This window comes from Amphiura filiformis, chromosome 18, assembly GCF_039555335.1.
Source record: "Amphiura filiformis chromosome 18, Afil_fr2py, whole genome shotgun sequence".
Classification (NCBI taxonomy): Eukaryota; Metazoa; Echinodermata; class Ophiuroidea; order Amphilepidida; family Amphiuridae; genus Amphiura; species Amphiura filiformis.
Window position 1 is genome coordinate 34,028,585 of NC_092645.1, and position 12,542 is coordinate 34,041,126.

The 12,542-nt window shown below is 39.1% G+C and overlaps 1 protein-coding gene across 4 annotated transcripts in view; it reads right to left on the reverse strand.

Annotated features, from left to right (window-relative positions):
• Positions 1 to 12,542, reverse strand: part of LOC140140146 (carboxyl-terminal PDZ ligand of neuronal nitric oxide synthase protein-like) — a 372,750-nt gene that overhangs the window by 105,868 nt on the left and 254,340 nt on the right. The window lies entirely within an intron of this gene.

Genomic DNA, 12,542 nt, shown 5'->3' on the forward strand with positions numbered 1-12,542 from the left:
GTAGTCAGCCGGTATCCACTACGATAAAAATATTGGACATGCCTGTAGTCTATCATAGGCAGAGGATAGTAAAAACAAAAATTCTTATCGTTTGTTATCATTCTTAGTCAGTTAAATATTATTTTAATAAAGTTCTGTAAACTATTTTTAAAGCAAAAACTAAGTTACTGTCATAAAACTCCCTTATTATAAAATGAACTAAACTAATGTTTACAACTTCACGTATTCTGTTGCGGCGTACTGCGCATACAACACTGATACATATATACGCACCTCTACCAGCGTGTTACGCGTTATCAACACTCATGATAACGTGGGGGGCACACCAGAAATCATGTGGTTGTCCAATCAGATTATGTGTCTACGAACTAGACCACTCCCACTGACTAAGAATGTGAGATATACACTCTTGAAAAAACTTTCCAAACTTTTGTTGAGGAGTTTTTATAGCCCTTTAAAGTAAGGCCAAAAAAATGTTTGGTTGCCCTTAGCGGTCGTTTTTTTGTTTTTTTGTTTTTTTGTTTTTTTCAATCACTTTTTTAGAAGAAACCTTAAATTTAAACAGTATCAAAGACATTTTATATTATTATTCATTAATTTTATTTATTAAATGCATATTTGATTACAAACAGGCAGTATTTCCATTAAAATTCTGTTCAAAAAAATGACAGAAAGTTGCCTTCTTCTAACATACAATTTCCTAATATCGCTGAGCTTCGGGGCCACTTTTTGACTGGGAGGGCCTGGCCCTCCAAAATGTCTTAGTGAACATAAATACTATAATAATGTCCTCTCTGAACAAGACAAATACATTGTACTAGAAACCTCTAGACTGATTACCCGAGACTGATTTATCTTCAGATTGAAACCTAAACATGCATTTATGTTCTTGCAACCAAACATGTCCATGGAATTATTCCTATCCCATTTTCAATTTCTTGCTACAGAATCCGTACCATTTAGTACCAACAAACGACTTGGCAGCCAAACATCTAGCAGCAATGCTAGACGGGTATAGTGGAATGTTAATTAAATTTTGACTCTGGCACTACGCACCAAAATGAACTCATCCCCGGCAAAGATCCATAATCTCCAACAACAAGCATGGCTTAAAAGTTGATCTCAAGTTATAGAGGATGAGGTTTTGTACCCAACATGCTCAAAGGTTATTATATGCATGTAGAACTCTATTGGGGTTTAAGAACTGTGCACTGATGGATGAGCTTCTTGAGATTTTACATGTAGCATGGCCTTATCTAAACTTTGTGGGGTAATAGACCAACTTCAATATACCCATGGGGTGGGGGCAAAATTAAACTGCAGAATGGAGGCATTCAGTCGGTAATAGAAAGGGAGCACTGAAGCTGTATGCACTAATAGGCTTTTTCTGTTGAAATCCATGCTCCCCCATGGAAAACACAACCTTAATCTCCCACACAGGGAATGTGAATTCCAAATGGGGTTACTTGAATGGCTGGCTTATTTTACATCTACACCCCCTGTGGGAGATTAAGGTCATGTCTTTCATAGGGAGTGTGTGCATTAAGTGGAATAGCCCAACAGAGATACAAACCATTGCACCTTTCTACATTTAGCATGACCAAATGCAGATATTTTCCCAAAAATTTTCTGAATTTTTTGGTATTCGGGAATATTGTGACCATATTTGGAAGCTAAATGACAAATGCATTCAAATAGTACTTTCTTTCGTGATTTTCAATCATCAAGTTCATTTCAAGGTTTTAATAATTTCTCCAACCGCCTTTTCCTGCCTGCTAAAAACATTTGATGTACAGAGTTAGTGTTACCCAACTACATATTGCAAGGCATGTAATGAACACCACTTCATTGTGCATTTCCATTCTTCATTTTGCCTTTAAATAAAATGAACATTACAGAACATGCATTACTGTTCCGTAACAAGTAAGCGGGAACATGATCTGTGTTTTGACATGAGATGAACAATGTAAAAAGTACTTGGAATGGAAATGCTGGCAGTGAGCATACAGAGTGGTTTGATGTTCAAGGCAAATTATGCAATCTCTGGAAATGTTGGCAGCGAGCATACCGAGTGGTTTGATGTTCAACGCAAATCCTGCTATTGTGAGAAATGCTGGATGTTCAAGGCAAATTATGACATCTCTAGAAATGTTGTCAGTGAGAAATTGGGCTATTGCAGTTTGAAATCCATACACCCCCTATGGAAGACATGACCTTAATCTTCCACACAGGTTTCAAATGGAGTCAGGTAACCCCATTTGGAATTCACACTCCCTGTTTGGGAGATTAAGGTCATGTCTTCAACAGGGGTGTATGGATGTCAGCTGGAATAGCACATTACAAAATGGAACTAGATCATGCAAAAAAGTTCAAAAACATAAGGCATCTATTGTATGTGATTATCTTGCACTTTTGTGACGTTCTTACCTTTCCTAATTCAATTCTCAAAGCGTTTATTTATGTATAACACAATCTGTTCCATTGTGATTTAAAGGCATTGAAAGGCATTCAATACAGATCATATCTAGGGGTGGAATCTCCCACCCCCACAAAAAGTCTACTTTTCCAGGGAAAATGAAAATATGTACACAAGAAGGATCAAATTATAAAGAACAATTATCAAAGTGATCACTTTTTCATGTTTCAACTTTCAAATTGGCCTGAAAAGTAGCCAGGGGGTGGAATCGCCCCCTTCCTTTCCTTGACAAAAAGGTCCACTTTTCAGGGGGGGGGGGTGTAAAAATGTACTCCAGGTTCAAATGTGACATGATTAAGGGGAATGAGTCACATGTCGACCCTGGTCGAAAATGAGTTTTACATAGGTTCCTAAAGAGGACAGTTAGAGCTTTCAGAAACTGAAACCCCTATGTTGATACGACTTTCCTTTGCGAAGTTACATCAATTTATTAATCGCTGAAAACAATGTAAAACAAAAGAATTTGACAACTTTCTTTGCCAATATCTCAAAATCAATATTAGCGACATGTGACTCATTTCCCTTGATCGTGTCACAAATTATAAAATGAATTATCAAAGGGACTACTTTTTCAATGTTAAATCACTCAAATCAACCTGATCTTAATGGGGTTAAGTCAATTTCTTACATGTAAGCAAATCAGTAGGAAAAAAGGTCCTCTTTTATGGAAATACCCCTCCCCGCAAAACTTCGTGGCTACCCGCCTGCTTGATTACATTGTTGGCTATGAACACATCAGAACATAAAGGGTTAGGTGAAAAATCTGAAGCATATTTGCTATTCATGTTCCACAAGAGGCCTATAGCTCTGGGCTCTGATGTATGCTTATTGAATTGTGAAGTAGAAACTTTCTGCTATTACAAAAGGAGGGGAGGGCATGGGCTTGTTTTAAACAATGGAATGAGGCACAGCAGGTGTCTTTCAAATAAGGGCAATGTGATGGATAATACCTTTGATGTGGGTGGGGCCGATTTCAGCAATATCCACCCTCCGGTGGATAACAATTTTTGGCCAGTGTAAATAATCCCATATCAGATGGACATGCCACTATAAAGTCAGATGGACAACTTTTTAGAATCGGAGCGATTGGTCATTGTGAAAAAAAGGTACAAAGGCAAAGCTCTGCCTACAGACCCCATGATCGCTGGGCCTAACCGACCCATGATCAGTGGAATACCCGGTCCCCGCACTCCGTGCATCCGCGGGTATTCATGCTCGTCGAAAATTTCGCGAAATAAGGGGTGTTTTTAGATGAATAAAACGCGATTCGCGAAACACACAAAAAAAGGGTGTTTTTTTCAAACCACATGTTCGCGAAATTAAAAAAAAAGGTATTTTCATCGAGCAGCCTGCGCGTTTCTGCCAGAAAAGGGTATATTAGAAATATCGTTCGCGTTTTAGCGAAAATAGAGGTATTGTCGAAGGGCAAATAATTGCTGAAATCGCTAAAAAAGGGCGTTTTCCCTAAAAACTTCGCGAAATGAGATGCAAAAGGGGTGTTTTTAAAGTTCACCGACAAGCATGAATACCCGCGGATGCACGGAGTCGGGGACCGGGGTGGAATAGCCTCTGTGGGAAATCTTCCCCCTCCCCTTGTGGGATACTGTCCACATTTATTGTCCATTTTGATTTAAAATTTTGGCCCCTCCAAAAGTTGCCCTGCCTCCTCCTGGCTCTGCTACTGCCCATGAACCTCTAGCTGAACAGAAACCAGTAACATGGCAGTGTAACCAACGGCGTAGCCAGGGGCAAAGGGGGCAACTGATATTTAATATTTTTAGGCCTTATTGACCATTTTCGTCAAAGATTGCCCCCATAAAAGTTGCCCCCCCTTCTTGCTCATTCTTTGAAAGAGTGCTGTCCAAGCCACTGAGTGTAACCACTAGTGCAACAGTATATTGAGTATCACAATTACATTACTCACAAGAAGACCTGAAATAGGATCACCAAAATGGTCTGTACCCCAGGATCTACACATATTTGGAGGATAGTAGATACACAGAGCCTAGAGTTACTTAACCCATATACTGATATTGTAGCGCCTCCCATTCATATCCCATAGGAGTGCTATAATAGCTCAAAGGACTTCCATTTATGTATAGAATAGACATGTTCTTCCTTACAACTTGACACATATTTCACTTGTCAGACATGCAAGAAATATTTCATACCACACATGACATGAATTGAAAGAGGCAAATTGGGGTTGTTCTGTAGTATTTCAACAGCTTGGTACCTTAAGGTTAGGCCAATATTTAAAAAAATTATCATCTTGTGCAGCAAGTGCATTAAGTTTTTTTAGAGCAATGTGGCTGCAATTTGGTACTTTGGGCGGGACTTTGGGTCTTTAATTTTCCATAAAAAATAAAAATTCAGCATAAAATATTACATGCCACCCAATCATTTTATGCCCACACCCTCAATTGATTTAAAATTTTTGAAAATCCCACAGCAAAATTGCCTGAAAATGGCTTGTGCCCCCCCAAGTTCCCCCGTCAGACCTGGTGTGCCCCAAATCGTGGTAGGTGCCCCCCCATCGGATGACTCGCACTACGCCGAGGCTGCACTGTAAGTGGTCAATTATTTAATACGGGAGAAAGGAGGCGGGCCTATTTACTTCACCCTATAGCAGGGCACAAGACAATGCGAAATAAAATATGCAATGTTCGGAATAAAACAATGCAAGCCCAATTCATCATAAATAAAATAAAATAAAATAAATTTCGGTGTTTTATATAGCACCTTTTCCGGATCAGAGGGATCAAAGCGCTGTAATTTCGCTGCCATGGTGGATCATCACAATCAGATCGTATCAACTAGGCTGGTTGCAGCCGAACTTGGCGCAAACCTATCCGCACTTAGATTGTAACATCCACCAATTATATATCTATGCAGCTCCCCAAATTCCATAGGGTGAAGGAAGTTTTTGATAGCCAAACATAATTTCTTGGGCTTTTTCTCATTTATTTCCAAATCCTCGCATATATTAATTGTGTCTCATTGTCTTGCGCTCTGCTGCATGATGCATACAGACGAATCCAATTTCCCGCATCCAATTTCCCGCATTCCTACACCTCAATGGCTGCCATTATTATGTTTTCAGAATCTTGCTTCCTATACCTCTCCACACAATTTAAAATGTCAAAAAAATAGCATATTGGATCCATTTTGCGTCCAATTTTAGCGCCACCTGGATGCCAATCCCCCGTGATTTTTGAAATAGCCGATTTCGCCGCCAATTTTAACGTATTGCAATTAGAAACGACCGTATGTGAGACTAACGAACATAAACGCACTGAATGAGACCACTGAGCGATTGAGACCATCAACCCGGAAGCAGACGATCGGTTCATCATGGCGGCTGTGTTGAAAAACACCGGAAGATTTGCGTCTGTTGAAGAAGATGATTTTGAGGCTCTTTTAAAAGCGAAAGATAGTGTGAATACTCAAAGAAGCACACTGGGAGCTGTGGCTATTTTCAGAGCGTACCTGACAGAGAAGGGATTTGACAGTAACTTCGAGGAATTTACCAGAGAAGAACTCGCTGCACGATTAGAGAAATTTTATGTTGAAGTACGTCGAGCGGATGGGAAAGAGTACAAAACTGGATCGCTAATCAACATCAGGGCTTCAATAAATCGCCATCTCAAGAACGAAGGACATGTTATTAATCTGATTTGAGCCAGTATATGCACAAGCCAATCGTGCATTTTCAGCTCATCAGGCTAAACTCAAGCGTGAAGGACTTGGGGATACACAGCACTACGTACCCATTGATGAAAATGACATGACCAAATTATACCAGTCTGGTGTTTTGAATGACGATACTCCAGAAGGATTGCAAAATAAAGTGTGGTTTGAGTTGATGTATTACATCTGTAGACGTGGCGGAGAAAACCTTCGGAAATTATCGAAAGACCACTTTGCTATTGCTGTCGATTCTAACGGGAGACGGTATGTATACCAAAGCAAGGATGAAATGACAAAGAAGATTCGCGGTGAATGCATGAAATCAAGAGTAGATGGTGGGAGAATGTATGGAACTGGAGGAAAAGGGTGTCCTGTTGCATCATTTGAGAAGTATATTTCCAAGCTCAATCCTAACAACAATTCACTGTTCCAAGCACCGTTGAGATCTACACCATCAAATAGTGACAAACCTTGGTACAAAAATGCCCCAGTAGGTGAGAAAACCCTTGGTTCATTTATGTCGAAGCTTTAAGCTAGCCGCCGATCTTTCACGACGTTACACAAATCATAGTCTACGATCGACATGTATTACCGTTCTTGATGAAAGTGGATTCGATGCCAGAGATATCTGCAATGTGACAGGCCACCAGAATGAAAGTAGCCTACGGTCGTATGTTGGTCGCCCAAATGATGCAAAAAAACAAAAGCTGTCGGATGCTCTGTCAAATTCAATTGGAAATCATCCTCAAACGCCACAAGATGTAGCACCAGTAGCAGTATCTCAGCCGCCTCTTAGTCCCATCTTAAGTAATTCTCAGTACGAAGAACTTACAGTGTGCCAAACGCTTTTCATGATCGCCATCTGCACCAATGGCTGTATGGGATCTTAAAGAAGTTCCTAATGTAAGTGGTGCTCCAGCTGAATATGAAATCACTGAACAACATGTTAATACCGGTACTTCTACTACGAGTACTACAATGGCGCATACTGTTCGTAGGCAGTTTCCACAACAGCCCATGCATTTTAATAATTGCGCTGTTACAATCAACTATAATTACGGCAAGTAAAAAATGGCTGTATACTTGTACAAAGTTGTTGGTGTTTTGAACTTTGACTGTTACCTGTTATGAATTGTTAAATATTTTGAACTTTGAACTTGAATTTTGAACTTTTGAACTTGGAACTTTTGAACTTGGAACATGAATTTTGAACTATTTTGATACTATGGAATAAGGAAAACACTGGAAATCAACTTGGTAAGTGAATTCTTAATTTATTTTCTATTATTTCTAAAAGATTCTGAAAACATAATAATGATAAAATTGGATGGTTTTTTCACCCAATGCAAAATTTATTGGTCTCGCTATGAGTTTTTAAAATATTGGACTCGACTTCGTCTCGTCCAATATTTTAAAACTCATAGCTCGACCAATAAATTTGTGCATTGGGTTCAAACCATCCAATTTTATATCAAAGTTGGGTCCCTGTCGGCTCCATCTCACCTAATATGTGAAATGATGCGGCCTTGGAGGGTATTTTAAACTGCATTCTATCACCTGTGTTACACATAGACAAACGAATAATGACAGTGTATAACACAAAAGAATCCAACATCGAATTTTAAGCGGCTTTAATCCACCCAATTGGGCAGTCACCACACCAGTTTGGTGCATGCGGGGACCCGTCATGGCCGACCAAATCCTAACCATGACTTGGCTCGTTGGATTCGTCTATAGGCCACCTTCTTTCTTCAAAATAATAATAAAATTAAAGTTTGCATTTTAGTTTTGATACAGGAAACAATACATTTTTTCCTCACCCCTTCCTCCTTAGCTTTAGAACATCTGCCACATTTCAGGGGGAAAAAAGAAACTGATACTTCATTTCAAGTCTGGGAATTATATTTGAACAAAGATACCCTCTCATTGTCAATATAGGTTAGGCAATATCAAAGTCTATACCCACACCACCAGTTAAGGCTTGGTAATATTTGATACACTCGGTGTTGTACCTCAGTGAAACGATTCTAGAATGTTTTCATCCATATTATGCCTACTATCAGAAACACTGAACGTTTTGCGCTGAACGTTTTTCTGTAGAGAAACTATGATGAAAACTCTTTCATTGCGACGCAAATTCTACAAAATCTGTGCTGTGTGTTGATATAAATTCCTCTATGTGCACAAATCTCGAGGGGGGGGGGGCTTGAGAGGGGGGGACAGGGCTTGTTTCAAAACTCAAGTAGTCTAGAGTCTGCTAGAGAGAAATTCCAAGAAGTTTAAAACTGTGAGCAGCACACAGCAGTTACAGGTCGTAGCAAACGAGGGGGTCTACGACCCGGCCCCCAACTCAACACAAATGTTGGCAACCATGAGAGTTACCAAATCTTTTAAACACCCCCTTTTGCAATGATTTTTTTATCAAATTTACCCCCTTTTCCATACAAAATTTGGCCAAAAACAACCCCTTTTTGTGGTTTTCAATGACTAGAATTTCCAACACCCATTTTAAATGACTAGAATTTCAAACACCCCTTTTTCAATGACACTAAATATTGCCAAAAAATACTAGATTTTCTCAAATACCCTTTTATCCCAATTTCATGGACAGTGCAAATTAAATACCCCTATTTTGCTGATTTCACAGTCAAATTTTGCGGACAGTCCACCTTAAATCCCCCTAATTTGCCAATTTCGCGGTCCTTGCTACTGGTAAAAAAATTACCCCTTTTCCGCGCTTTTTGGTAACTCTCATGGTTGCCAATTTTGGGTTGAGTTGGGGGGCCGGGTTCTACGACATGTATGATGAACATGATGGCTGCCCAAAGTTGTAAATGTTTTTCTTCAAAGCTCTATTCCATTTATTTTAGCGCACATTTTTTAACCTTGATATGACCCTGAGGTCACAGTCTGTCATTCAATACCGTATTTCGTCAAATAGTCGCCCCCCCCCCCCCTCAAATAAACGCCCCCACCACTGTTTTCAACCAAGATGTTTCAAAAATGCTGATAATTCCATGCTATCTTGTGTAGTAAGCTTGTAAACCAAGTTGCTCAAATCCACGCAGGCGTTTTGTGCTTTATATGGTCGGGTTGACTTCTAGGGATTGTAGTTGGTAAACTCACACCAGTGGTGTGGGTTCTATACCCATGGCAATGAGCTCTGCTTGTCTGGGTACTGCAGCTTGATTTACACATAGTATACCTCAAAATGCTCAAATACAAACTGTCTCTCTATATCTTCACTTCATTTTACCCAATAACCAGGTTCAGACGTTTCCATACGAAACTTAACTCTGGAGTTACTATCATGGTAGATACTGTGAAGAGGAGCCACTACATGATAACTATCACAGACGTGTAATCTGCATCTCAAAACATTCTTTGAAGTTGTTCCTTATCAAACAGTGGCGGCACCAGGAATTTTTGGGGGGGCATTCTCCTCAAGTGAATTTCAGGGGGGGTGCAAAATCAACAAATTTTGCGCAAAAATTGCAGCAAAAAGTGGATGTTTTTGTAATTTTGGGTTTTTTTTACAAGAGTTCTGACTTGGGGGATTCCCCCCCCCCCCTCTGATCACGAGGCATTAGTCTGTGGTAAGTGCAGAGTGGACATGTACCTGTGTAGTAAAAGTGACCTTCTGCGACTATTGGCGAAAACTTCCACAGCTTATTTGAGCTTGTTGTGGTCGTATTTTCTAACCCTCTCCATGAGAGTGTCGACTGCAGACGACAAGTTTCAAATTTACGTACATTTTCAGCATGAAAAATATATTTTTAAATACTAGGTTTGGTTCAGTGGTTCTTGAGATAGCTCTTGATATTTTGAGGAAATATCTCAAAACTTGGACTTCTTATGTTGAAGCCTACAGATAGCACGCAGAGCATAAACATACACTCAAAATCCTGATACAATTAGCTGACTTTGTTTCACAGACATGATTGTAACTCTCATGTGGACATATGGCCATGTTAGATGGATTATATCTTTAGGACTAACTTAACATGGAGTGAAGCTCCTCGTCTGATCGCGGCTAATAATATGCAACCAGAACACTCTTACTATTCATCCAAATCCTGATTTGGGCATTTTTGTAGTGAATATACATGTGCTAAATAGACTATACAAATAGCAAACTTAGAGATAATCTAATAAAGACAAAATGGGGCATTTAACTTGAATTTAGATACTGATTTACATATCACACACAAGGCTATCCAATGTGGAACTGGCATCTTAAGTCCGTGATTTTTCTAGGACTGCAATAAGCTGCCACCATATAGAACTAGCCCCGATCGTTCCTGCAGCAATTCCCCTCAAATTATGTGAGCCAAGCCAGTGGCGTAGCGTGGGTCATTACATGGGGGGCACCGACCATGATTGGGGGGCACCAGGTCTGATTGGGGGCACAAGCCATTTTTCGGCAATTTTCCTATGGGATTTTAAAAAAATTCAGGTCGATTGAGGGGCATGTGCCCCCTGCCCCTATGACGCTATGCCACCGAGCCAAGCAAGCTGCTGTGAAGCAGTCATCAGCTGCTCTTTGGGGCTATCACACATGGCACTGAGTTAGTGCTAATACCGTACTCATGCCGAAACAGACCAAACACTGTTTGCGGCACCCCAAATCATTGTTGTCCCCTTTTACTTTCAATTTAATAGATGACCCACCTTGATATTCCAGTCGGCAGATCTGATAAGTTTCCACAAATTTACTATTTTGTTTTGTTATTAATAATGGTATACGTACTACACCCCTTGATAAATTTTGTGACTATTTTTTGCATTTTTCTCAAAAAATAACTACACACTGGTAACAAAAGTTATGTATAGTATAGGGGCAAGGAATCCTTTATTACTTCACTGAAATTTCAGTGATTCAAGACAAGTGGTTCATTATATATGTTAAGCAATGATATCATACATTCTAGTGGTACCTCATTTCTTATCACAAATAATGTACCGCTTGTCTTGAGTCGCTGAATTTCCAGCGTAGTACTAGTAACTGGTTTCCTTGCCCCTATAATATACATAACTTTTGTTACCAGTGTGTTATTATTTTTTGAAAATGTGATCGCAGCCTTAATGAATGATTTTTATAAATGCAATTTACCTACAATATGGATTTTTCCCCAAACTAGTGGAATTTTATTTTTTTATGCATCTGACCGAGGAGGGGTCACATACTGAGAAAGGGAGACACTTTATTCTGCTAGCTAACTACCTATATACCCAATTTACACCATAAACAACATAGAAACACTCCAACCTGCAAATTTAATTGAATCAACCTTTCTTAACATAAATGCGTCATCAATTAGAAATGGATAACGTTTGAGGAAATCCGACATGGACATGCTCGTATAGTATGATCTACATATCCGTGGTGAGAGAAATTTGTGTAAGACGTGTCAGACTTAGCAAGATATGGACATTATAACTGTTGACCCTTAATTGATGTTAAGATCTATATTTATTCTGAACACATCTTTAAACTGTCATTAACTGTAAAACATATAAATGGACATTTTTAACTTTCTAGAGAGTAGGGATTGTTGCAAATCATAATTAATAAATTTTTTCAGAAAACAGCCTCACTGTAGCCAACATTTTTGAAATTGCAAAGACAATTAATGTTAAATTTGGCCAAAATTTTTGTATTTTTGTATTTTGATGGGTCCAAATTTCTTGAAAAATTGGTCCACTTTGAAATTCTCAGCGACACACTCCTATCCAAACCAAACTTGAGTACCCCCGGGGCCATATACCCCAGCATGTTTGTACACTTGTAGATATATAATTGGCTCAGTTCTTTTGATTGTGATGTCCTCAAAAAGCACATTGAACATGCATGGCTGTGGAGCAGCCACTTGAGCCCACCACAGAGAGCTAGCGCTTTTGCAAATGACGTCAAAAATGTTTTGTATTTGCTGGGTAATAAGAAGTTACTAACTGATATGTTATACAGTTCATTCTTCTTTTTCTTAGCTTTCCCTCATTCTATTTAAATATATAGATACTGGCCCACAAACCTCACATAGATATAAATAAATCAACTGCATGTTTTGTACAGATAGGATGCACTGCAGGAAGTCATAAATAGACATCAATGAATCAATCAACACATTTATCAATCACAAGACAACGTATCAACCAACCAACCACTCCCATGAATTCTATCCGATATTCATGACACAAATCGCAACACACTCAATATGATTTGGAATTGTGCCGAAAGTTCTAACAATTCCAGATCAAATTCATTTTTTCATTTCTGATCTAATTTTGGATACCGTATAAGCTCAAGATATGGAGCAAAAAAACACTGGTAACCTTTGATAAATCCATATTTCTAGGCATAGAGCCAGATACGTAT